This window comes from Jatropha curcas, chromosome 11, assembly GCF_041381405.1.
Source record: "Jatropha curcas cultivar XTBG-Jc1 chromosome 11, XTBG_Jcur_1.0, whole genome shotgun sequence".
Classification (NCBI taxonomy): domain Eukaryota; kingdom Viridiplantae; phylum Streptophyta; class Magnoliopsida; order Malpighiales; family Euphorbiaceae; genus Jatropha; species Jatropha curcas.
In genome coordinates this window covers 15,978,825-15,991,172 of record NC_143161.1, presented here as the reverse complement: position 1 = coordinate 15,991,172, position 12,348 = coordinate 15,978,825, and the positions used below count along the sequence as shown (strand labels likewise).

The following is a 12,348-nucleotide window of genomic DNA, read 5'->3' as shown; positions in this document are numbered from 1 at the left end:
GAGTCCATAACTTCGAGAGCGGTTTGATAACATCATATCTGTTGACCAATTTGGCTGACCGTTGGCGAAGTCGAAACACCATGTATTTAGATGAAGGAACGATGCAGGACACCGTGACACCCGCATATGCCAACTGGTTCTTTACCCCATAACGATGTCATGCTCTGTGAAGATTGGCCTCTGTTGATAGGCTCCACTAGAATAAATTGTTGTTTGTTGCTTGTCTTTTGTACTCAGGCCATGAGCTTTTATTTAAATGTATCTGCTCTCCTTTTAATTAATGATCCCGATGATTCTGTCTTTATTAATTCCTGCTTTCTGCACACATGAATCGACAACAGACAACAAACTTTTTCTTTCGAAATTATTTGTTGCGTTAGTTATTTGGGCCTCCTGCCCTTGGGTTAATAAATGAGAGCTTATAAGAAAGAGATTATTATGCAAAAACAAAAGCTTACGCTTGGAGACCACAAATAATGGGGTGACTGTTCTATTACCTGCACAGATCAAACAAAAACAACATACGCAACTCCTTTATGTATGCATGAACCTACATGAGTACTAAGGTTTATTCATGGTTTTATATTGATCTTTCCAGGGAAATCACTGAGAAAATGGTGCTCGTCCCTCTGATCAATGTCTTAAAAGAGTTCATTGTTTAGGCAGGACCAACAGCCAGAACATTTTAAACCAGATGAGTCGATCTTTATTCAAATAAGCAGAGAGGAAGGTCTTGCATTCTTCGACCATAACCCCGGAACAAAAAGAAAAATTTTAAAATTCAAACCCTTTATTGATCTTACTTCTTTTCAACATTATACAGAAGTAAAAAGAATTTATTTTAATACAATGGTCATTTGCTCTAACTACTTGATTTCCTATTCTTCCTCAAGTCAAGTTGATGCCGTTGAGCAACCAATCACAAATTTGTCACGAACGCATGGCATGGATTCTGCATTTAGACTAAGCACCACACGTTGATCCCACAAATTTTTGTTTTATTTTTATTTTTATTCATGCTCTAACTTTTGCCTAGGCCGCCCTTTCGGGTTTTCAACCTAGCGAGCTTAATTTTTGCCTAAGCCGCCCTTTCGGGTTTTCAACTTAGCTGATTTTTTTTTTTTAATCGAAATCATCATTTCAGGCATAAAATCTCTTCATTTGGTCCTAGTTGACAATTCGGTTGACAGGCTCCCCTTCCATGGTGACTAATTCAGCGGCGCCTTTTGCTAATAACTTGTGAACTCTAAACGGTCCATGCCAGTTGGGTTTAAATTTCCCACCAGGATGATTATGGGCTTCGTGATCCAATAATCTGATCAAAACCAAATCTCCGTTCTTTAATGCCCTTGGATGTACCCGTTTATTGTAGAAACGAGCAATCCTTCTTTTTCTCATTTGATCCTGGAATCGAGCATTCAGTCTTCTTCCGTCTAAGAGCGCCAAATCTTCATATCTCTTCTTGACCCATTCCTCTTCGGTCAGACCAGCTTCTACCAAAACCCTGAGAGACTTCTTCTCGAGCTCTATTGGTAACACTGCCTCCATTCCATATACAAGTTCGAAAGGAGAGGCTCCATTTACTGATTTGAATGTGGTGCGATGCCCCCAGAGCGCGAAAGGAAGTTTCTCAGCCCAGCTTCTGTACCTTTCACACATTTTTGACAAGATTCTTTTAATCTCCTTATTCGCAGTTTCTACTGCACCATTAGCCTGAGGGCGATAAGGAAAAGAATGGTGATGCTCAACCTTATATCTATAAAGCAATTGGCCGACATCTGCTTGAAAATGAGAACCGTTATATGTAACTATGTGATGGGGAACACCATAGCGACAGAAAATGTTCTGTTCAATGAATCTAGCCACATGTTTGGCGGTTAAGGTTTTGTAAGATTGAGCCTCAATCCATCTAGAGAAGTAGTCAACTGCAAGCAATATATACTGATGGTCGTTCGATGCTGCTGGCAAGATTTTGCCGATGACGTCTATACCCCATGCAGAAAAAGGCCAAGAAGGAGTTGTCGAATGGAGTTCAACAGCAGGTAAGTGGCTTTTATTGTCATGATATTGGTAAGCTTTGCAATGACGCACATACTGAACACAGTCACCTTCCATCTGCATCCAGAAATAACCTGCCTCATGATTTTTCTTGCTAGGCTCATGCCACTTAGATGAGTACCGCAAACTCCTTCATGCACTTTCCTCATTATGTCTTCTCCCTCTTTCTTACTCACGCATCTCAGCAACATCCCATCCCAAGCTCTTCTATAGAGTTCACCATCGGCTAGAACATAATTCAAAGCCATTTTTCTGAGAACTGCGCGGTCTTCTTTCGTTGCATCATCAGAAAAAGTACCGTCTTTCATATACCTCAGAATATCCGTAAACCATGGTTCTTCCTCCGACTCTACCTGGTTCACAAAATGTTCTTTATAGCACGGGATATTGGCTGTGGTAATGATAAATGGCTTCTTCGGGACTTTACTCAAATCCTGCCAAGCCGATGCTAAATTTGCCAAGGCATCTGGAATTCTGTTATAGGTTCTTCCTATATGAGTGAAAGTGATCTTGTCGAATAGTGCTGCCTTCTTCAACAAGTACTCAACATAGGCTTCAGTCTCTCTTCCTCTACCTTCCATCTCTCGTTAGCATGCTCAATAACCAATAACGAATCTCCTATTACCTCGACCTCCTTAGCGCCGGATGCAAGGAGAGCTTCCATTCCCATGATGCATGCTTCATATTCAGCCATGTTGTTAGTGACCGGAAACAACAATCTCTTGCACATCGTGGTAACCTCACCATTAGGTGCTTCAATTACAATACCAGCTCCGGCTCCATTTCTGTTGGCTGATCCATCAAAGTACAATTTCCAAACCCCTGTTTCGATACATAGTAAGTGTTCATCTGGAAACTCCAATTCCCAAGGTTCATCACTTGTAATTGGATTCTCTGCTAGGAATTCTGCTACAGCCCGACCTTTGACCGTTTTCTTCGTTACAAATTCTGCATCCACGCTAGACATCTGAATTAACCATTTAGACAACCGTCCCTCCAGAGTAGGCATTCTCTGCAAATACTTCAAAGGATCAATTTTGGAGACAAAAGTGACCTTGAAGGAATCAAAGTAAGGCCTCAACTTCTTTATTGACCACACTACTGCCATGCATGTTTTCTCCACCAAGTTGTACTTCTCCTCTATGGGCAGTAGTTTCTTGCTAATATAGTAAATGGCCTTTTCTACTCCAGCGGCGTCCGGCTGTACCAACATTGCTCCAACTCCTGCATCTTCTACAGACAGATACAAGATCAGAGGTTCTCCTGGTCTTGGTGAACTGAGCACCGGTGAATTCATCAAGTATTTCTTTATGTGGTCAAAGGCTTTCTGGCAATCCTCATTCCACTTAACTGGCTAATTCTTCTTCAGTAGCTTGAAAATTAGAGCACAGGTAATGGATAACCTCGAAATAAACCTGCTGATGTACTGAATTTTACCCAAGAAGCTTCTCACCTGACGTTCTGTTCTTGGCGGTTCCATATCCTGAATGGCTTTTATTTTGTCAGGGTCAACCTCAATCCCGTTAGGTCCTACAACAGAACCTAACAACTTCCCTTTCGTTACTCCGAATACGCACTTATTGGGATTGAGTCTCAAGTTATACTGCTTGACCCGCGCAAAGAACTTTTCCAACATCTCTGCGTGTTCTTCCTGTGTTTTTGTCATGATCACCATGTCATCCACATATACTTCTAGCCCTTTATGGATCATATCATGAAATAACGTTGTAGCCATTCTCTGGTATATTGCCCTGGCGTTCTTCAATCCAAATGGCATTACTCTATAGCAAAACGTTCTGAAATCCGTGGTGAAGACCGTCTTGTGCTTGTCCACTAAAGCCATCAGTATTTGGTTGTATCCGGAGAATCCGTCCATGATAGAATAACATCCCATTCCGGCAACACTGTCGATCAAAACATCTATATGTGGAAGTGGAAAGTCATCTTTAGGCGAGGCTTTATTCAGATCCCTATAATCAACACAGACCCTTATCCTCCCGTCTTTCTTCAGCACTGGGACTATATTTGCCAACCATTCCGGATAGTGAACTACTTCTAAGAATCCTGCATCCAACTGCTTCTGGACTTCAGCTTTGATCTTGTCCTGCCACTCTGGTCTGACCCTTCTCCTTTTCTACTTTACTGGCTTAACACTCGGATCAGTAGGAATGAAGTGCTCTGCTATTGATCTGTCGATCCCTGGCAAGTCCGCATAGCTCCAGGCAAATACCTCTGAATTTCTTCTAATGCATTCTTGAAGATCCTGTCTGAGCTCAGGTTTAAAGTCTGATCCGATTTCGATGATTTACTTCAGTGGTGCTTAAGTTAAATGCAAAATGATGCAATGCATTTATGTCAAATATGCGTGTGGTATAATCAATGCCATGAACATGACAATCAGGAAAACAAGAAAACAAGTAGTCAAAGTTCACTTCCATTGATTGGAATAAGAGAGGAAAACCATCCATATTGTTCTCAAAACAAGCATCAGAAAAACAAAATACAGGATTAATTGCCTGTTCAATACATTCATTACAAGTGTTCTTTATCGACTGGATTACTTCATCGGCATCTGCATCTTCTTCTTCCTCCGGGGTAGCTCGCACTTTCTCTTCTGCCAGCTTCATCTTCAATACCTTCCTCTCTGCCTCTTCGGCGTCTTCAGCAGCTAGTACCGACTAGAGGATCCGTGCCTTGGCCTTCTGCTCTTGCACCAGCTTGGAAGCTTCATCCCCAATCCCCAAAAAGTCTTCAAACTCAGATATCTTCTTTGACCACTCAGATTCGGTGCTTGCTTGTGTCATACCCACCATAAACTCAGTTCCCTCAATCAGTTGTTCCAAGGAAGGTTCGAGCGACTTGATCAGCTTCTCCTCATAATCGGCATAAATATCTCCAAGCCGGGGTAGGTCTTTCCCCTGCTCTGAAATTCTCCTTCGGCTTGTGGAACAAAAAAGATATGATTCGAATTTGACCCTCTAACTGGAGACCAAATCTCATACCTTTCCTTCTTTCTATTTTCAGAATATCCCAATCCGTGCTTGTCTTGCTATCCAAATGCCGATGAGAGAGGTTCAAACATTCCTTGCAGCTCCCGGCCTAAACCTTTGCCATACTGCCATTGCATCTTCTTCATCATCTTCCTTGAGAAAGGACTCATTCTATTCACTGCACTCTTGCTCTTGGTGGTGGGCGCATCAATTACTGCCACCTGAAAACCCGATAACGGTACCACCAACTCTAAGCCTTCCACTGTTGCCACATTCAGATCCTCTTGCGCATTGACTGTCACCACGTTTGTACCCCATGGAATTTTTACTTTTCTGTGCAAGGTGGATGGAACTGCACCTAAAGGATGGAGCCAGGGTCTTCCCAACAAAAGAGCATAGTTGGCTAAGATGTCAAGCACAACCACGTCTACCTAGCTTTCCATGGCCCTTGTGGATATCTTCGCTTTAAAAGTTCCTTTTGCACTCCGCATGGTGTTGTCATAAGCTTTGACCACCATATTTGATGGCTCAAGTTCTGACTCTTCAATTTTAAACTTAGACAGCATCTTCAACGGGCATACGCATAGTGCTGATCCGTTATCCACCATCACGTTCCGGGTATCACGTCCATTGATGGCGATCTGGATGTACAATGGCGTACAGTGGTTTCTTCCTTCTGGTGGGAGGTCCGAGTCAAAGAAGGTGACCTCGCCTATTCTTCGCTGTAGCACGTTGATCATATCAACACTTTGAATCCGAGCCGGCACTCTCACAAAAGTCATGGCTTCAAGTAAAGCTTCTCTATGCTCCTTAGATGCTATCAGCAAGTCCCATATTGAAATATCTGCTCTTGTTCTTTGCAACTGACTCAGTACCGAACTGGCGGTCACCCCACTAGGTACCCTATTCTGACTGCTTTCTCCAACCTCGACAGTCTTTTTGTGCCATTTCACTACCTCTTCCTCTTTCTTTTTCTCTTTTGGCTCCTCTCCGCCTTTCTCTGTTACTTTCTTCTTTATTCCATCAGCAACAATCTCTTTTCCCTTAGCCTGTACACTACTCTCGGGATTGTATACTCGCCCACTGTGGGTTAAGCTCTGGACGCCTACCTCATTCACGTCCTCTTCACTGCTATAATACCATTGTTCTTCTTGGTCGGCTAAGCTCTTTTGAATTGCAAGTTGGAGTTGCTCATCCTCATCTTCTAGCACATCACCCACCTTCACCGTGACGCTTTTCTCAATTTCTATCTTTACTGGCACATTCTCTTCCTCATCGCTACTGCAGTCATCCCATATATTCAACATTGCGCACATTCGCTCTTCCCATTCAGCCTCCACCAATACCACTTCTTCTGGTAATCCACTCCCGATCGCGTTGACTGATCCACCCGACTGAGACTTATGGGATGGATAGTTGTACTGATATTGGCGAAGCGGGTTGTTCTTAGTGCTGGGCTTGTTCCTCTCCGAAGGCTTGGTAATTTTCCCGCTGTCAATCAGATCCTAGATATCGTGCCTCAATTTGAAACATTCGTCAGTCGAATGCCCCTTGCACTGATGGTAATCACAGTTTCGGTCCATATATCTCCCTCGCACGGGTTTAATCGGGTCGACTGGCAGCTTCGACAGCACTCCATTCTTGATACATGATCTTAGCACTGTACTCAAGCGTCTTCCCAAATCGGTGAACTCTCTTCTAGCTCTTTCATTAACTGCCCCCACTGTATTACTACTCCCCGATTGGTTCTGAGTACTACTTCCGGCATTTCTGTCACCATAAGAAGTCCGGTAGTTGCCAAACCCTCTATTCTTCTTCTTTTCTTCTTTGTACAGCTCCTCAATGTTCAAACCAGCACTTTGAACTAAAGCAAAATCAGTAAGAGGCTGGGTTAACATCCTTTCCTTAAAGAAGGGCAACAAGCTCCTACTGAAGATTCTGATCAACTCTTTGTCTTTCGGCCTTTTTTGAACCCTATACAGCTTTGTTCTCCATCTCCTATAGTAGTCAGAAAAGCTTTTATCCTTCCCTTGTCTCAAACCCTCCAAATCACGCAAACCGAACTCATCGCTCTCATCGGTCTTGAAATGCTAGAGAAAAGCAGTCTGTAGTTTGATCCAATTCTTCTAAATCTGCTCATCTAGGCCATCGTACCACCTCCGATAGTCCTTATGTAATGTTTGCGGAAATGCCCGCAAAACATCTTCCTCATTGTACCGGTTCATCTGAGAGACTCGGAGAAATTCAGACAGGTGAGAACGAGGATCATTGTCTCCTTCGAATATAGTATGCTTGAATGTTTTGAATGAGGTGGAGCTGATCGGGTGCAAAACATACTCAGTTATGTGAAAATTGGTGACCGGATCCTTTTCCTTTACTACAGACATTTTCTCGATTTTATCTTTCAGCTCCGCAAGTTGCTTGATTACATCATTCTCAACAGGGACAGTATTTCCCACAGAAGCTCGGTTATCTGACACAGGTTCTGGAATTTGCCTTTCTTCAACCGCTGGTTGACTGCTCGAAGCGGGAGTAGCTTGGTTTTGAGCCCTATCTTGGGCGAGAGCAACGGCCACAATCTGAGCAATTGTTCTTATCTGAGCTTGCGAAAATCCGAGCTCATCCCCTATATCATCTGCCATTTTTACTGGATCTGAATCGGGCTCTGAATCTGATGAACTTGAATAGCTCACTCAACTGACTGGGATAAACTCGGGGATTGGGGACGTTCTGACTAGATGCTGACTAGGACGTCGGTTCCAAGCTCTCGAAGCAGTTTCACGGGAAGGATCAATTCTGACAAAAAATGTCTGAGTTAAAGTAGGTCCTGCATGTATGCATGTGACAATGAAAGCACATAGGATGAGAAATGCATTTCTAATGTGCTAAGACCAGCATGGAAATAAGATCTCGATTTCGATGACTGGACCAAAAATTTGGTATGAATAATATGATAATAACCTATTTTGTATTTGAACATTTCGAGCATTATCTGTCGTCGACCGTTCCTTATGGATTTTACGATCGACTATTTTCTCTCGAATCCCTAACTTTTGCCTCGGAATGAAAGAATCTCCGAGCGGGATTTTATTTTGTTATTTTTTATTTTATTGTGTTGTATCCTTACTTTTTGCCTTGGAACATATGGCCCCAAGCAGGATTTTCATTTCATTTTGTTACAAAATTCTATAATCTCTCACTTATTTTCAGATAATGCGAGAAATGTAAAGATACAAAGGAATCGCAACCCCCTTATATCTCCCTTTTCTTTTAGGTATTGATTTGCTATAAGTGATTGCATTATATTATTCAAAACGAATTTGAAGTCCAGTCTCAAGACCAAGGTCAAATGTCCATACCGAACATTAGCTCTTATTAATGCATGGCTGAAAAGGAAGGTGTTACATGGTGCATGAATGTCACAACATATGTATAGTTTATAACATACAGGGGAACGGGAGTTGGGAAATGCATGCCCTCCAACCTTATTTCTCCCACACACGGATTCCATTGGTATCAATTCCGACATCTGTTTCCTAGGAATTGGTCTAATCTCGACAACCAACAAGGGGTTTTGAGATTGACGATTTCAACTCTCGGAAATGAATGCGGCACAACAACAGCAAATTGAACCGGGTATTTCCTTAGGGGAAATAACTACGGCTTTTAGCTACATGCATTGGCTTTAGTCTTATTGGGCTTAACAAAGTCTGGGTTCCGCAAACAGGATTCGGGCTTTGTTGGGCCTACTCCTTTTGACGCACCTTTGAGGTACTAGGCTTGCGGTTGGTAGTAATGTTAATTCTCGGATGGATGCACCTAAATCGCATGGTTTAGGCTAGATCCACTGTCAAACTTAACACCAGTACCGAAGGGTAGTATGGGTAGAATAAGGTGAGAAGAGAGAAATGCGGATGAATGCAAAAATCCTATAAAAGAAAAGGAAAGCAATTAAACATATACGGACGATTAGAAATTTTCCATCGGCTTTTCTAACCAATTTTTATTTAGAAAAGTAGGCTTTTTAGAGTCAATTCCTAATTGCAACCACTAAATTATTTATTAAAAACAATCGGGGATTAGTGGGTGCAAAGTCCCCAGTGAAGTCGCCAAACTGTTTTCGCCGAAATCCCAAACCCCGGAAGGATCCCGAAAACATTTCTTTGTTTGATTATGTTGTTTTTATTTATTGTTTTGGAAAAAGGTGATAAAAATCTTTTTGGATATGCGATGCCGATAAATCGGTCTTATAAATAATTTTGAGTCGTCACCCATTTTTTCGGCAATGGGACCGTTTCCAATTTTTATTTTTTATTAAATGACTCCATTTAACCCATTTTTAAGGCTAATTATTTGAAAGAAAACTGGTCAGGCGTACCAAGTACGATTCTAGGTAAGGGAATTAGGTACGTCGGTCCGTTGGAAGCCGACGCCCGGAAAACCGGCCTCTTTTAACCTACAATTTCTAATTGATTTTATTTTAGAAAAGCCAATTATTTAACTAAACCCAACCCGAATAAATCGAACCGAGTTCCTATGTGGAAAATTAATTAATCATCCCAACTAGATTCATTCATTGCATTCATCATAAATTAATCATCACATCCACCATTCATCCATAATACGTATCAAATAAAATTAAAAGACCCGCTCTTGCTTTATGGTTAAAGGCGGGCCACAAACCGAGTTTTAATAATATAATCAATAATAAACAATAAATAATAAATCCCAAAATCTTATAATCACAATAAATTAATCGATTTGGTTTGATTAAAACTTAATTTGCCCATTATTGATCATTTTCCAGATTAAGATTAAAAATCTACTTAATGACATGAAATTAAGACAACATAAGAAAAGTATTCTGGAACTTGAAGACAGTCGCATCACGCAGCTGTTCTATGAAGAACAGTCGCGTGACGGAGCTCTTGTCATTTATTCTGGAACTTAAAGACAGTTGCGTCACGCAGCTGTTCTATGAAGAACAGTCGCATGACGGAGCCCTTGTCATTTATTCTGGAACTTAGAATAGTTGCGTCACGCAGCTGTTCTATGAAGAACAGTCGCGTGACGGAGCTCTTGTCATTTATTCTGGAACTTAGAATAGTTGTGTCACGCAGCTGTTCTATGAAGAACGGTCGCGTGACGGAACTCTGGTTATTGTCCTGGAGATTAGAATAGTTGCGTCACGCGACTGTTCTATGAAGAACAGTCGCGTGACGGAACTCCTAGCTACGTGACGGAACTGTTCGTGACTTTATTAAAATCCTCAGGTATATTGATTATTTATTCAAAGCAAAATATTAGATACAAATACAAAAACAAAATAGAAACTGAGTACACGAACAGCTGCGTCACGCGGGTGGTCCAGTCCAGATTAAGGGCTTTTGGACATGAACAGTCGCGTCATGCAGGTAATAGCTGCGTGACGCGGCTGCTCTGGTCCGCAACTACCTTTCAAACTACTCTTTTTATGTGTTCTTTTTGTCAAAAATGATTAAACTCAACTCAGAAAAGTCCAACAATGGGCAAAATTATGTCTAACCAATAACAGACCAACTAAATACTATGAAAATAAGATTTTTAAGTAATAAAAGACTAGAAATGAAAAAGAAAGGTTAAAATGGTTACCTAGCCCTCAGATTTGAGGATTGCATGCACTTTGATTAGCTCAGGAACACAGCCTCACGATCCCAGAAGCGTAGTTATCACGTTTTTCACAGAACAAAGTGTTTTTCTCTTTCTTTCTTTTCTCTCTTTTTCTCTTCTTATATTTTTTATGCTTTTTGATTTCAAAACTAAATCGTTAATGGCTTGATCTTCCTCAAGTTTACTCACTTGAGTTTTTGGGGAAGAAACCCTAGCCGTTTAATCGAAAACTTAACTTAATGAGAAAAATGAGAGAAAAGTGAAAAAGTCACGTTTTTAGCATAAAATGTCGTATTTATATGTGTAGGGCAACAGAACATAGTCGCGTCACGCAGGTTATACCCGCGTAATGCAACCGTAAGCTGCGTGACGCAGCTTACTTTTCGTACAGTTGCCGCGTATCCATACAAACAGTGCAGGCCGTTGCACGGGCGTGGGCCAGAGGTGTCAGCCTCGTTAGAGTTGCGTGACGCAACTAAGAGTGCCGTCACGCAGGTAATAGCTGCGTGACGCAACCCTAACGCGGGTCAGACTCCTTTGGGCCGGTTCGATTCAGATTTTGGTTCAAATACTCCTGGTTGATCGTGATACCTTATCCCTTATCCTCATATCATCACTGGGTCAGGTGGGGGCATAAAATTACGCATCAACAATAAACGAAGATGAAGATGAATAATAAGCAACTTCCATCTTGAAAACTTGGGATTCAATGCTCTGATACCATATCACAAGTTTAGAGAAAAGGAAACAGAAAAAAAAAAAAAGAGGAGAATGAGAATCGATGATTTTCATTCCTTTCCAAATTCTGCATATCCAGTCTGTCAAAAAGCAAACCCTCTTAGTTGGAAACAAACAAATGAGGAGCATGAGAATCGACGATTTTCATTCCTTTGCAAATTCTGTATATACAATCTGTCAAAGAGCAAACCCTCTTAGTTGGACCTATAACTAATTCTATCCTAGTCAGCATACATAAAAAATGTATTTCTATATTACATAAATTAATTTAACTAATTACAAAAGCAATTACAAAAGCACTGAGTAACTGCATTATTACAAGTTCTTTCTTTATCCTTACTTTGCATAGATTGATATTCAACAATTAAAACACACCCACACTTTTAAAAATAAAACATGGTCGTTTTCAAAACTTAACTAGGCTTAACATATATTTGTTCCTGCCATCAACCGTTGTGGCTAAATTTACAATGATAAAAGTGGACATATATTCAACAAACATACAAATAAGGGCTAATTTTATATTTATGTAACAATAATTTTGACTTTTAGTATCAGAACATTAATTTTGTAGCCAAATTAATACAACCGACCACTGTTACTATAAAATGAAATGAAAAAGTGAGCTGATAACTTGTCCCTTGATACACGTTAAGTGCTGAGCTTCAATTTTAAAATAAACACACTCTAAGGACATTCTAGTCTTTTTTTTAACTTGGTTTGCATTCCAAAGTTACTATTTAGAGTAAAATTCTTTATATTAAACATACATCAAAAAATAAAATTTTCTTTAAATAAAGAGAACGGAGGAAGTATGATTTTAATCAAGAAGAATATATACTTTTAATAATTCATTCTAAGTACTTGAACTGAGAATTTAATCTTAGTCTATTAATTTAGAAAATGCTTGGAA

General features: G+C 40.7%; 1 protein-coding gene across 1 annotated transcript in view; it reads right to left on the bottom strand.

The window, feature by feature from the left end:
* Positions 1–9,770: 9,770 nt before the first annotated feature.
* The window catches only part of FDC2 (2Fe-2S ferredoxin-like superfamily protein), a 9,093-nt gene continuing 6,515 nt past the window's right edge, over positions 9,771–12,348 (bottom strand). Inside the window, exon 7 of the mRNA XM_089716541.1 lies at positions 9,771–11,609. The gene's annotated coding sequence lies outside the window, so the exon portion shown is untranslated. The remainder of the gene's footprint in view (positions 11,610–12,348) is intronic.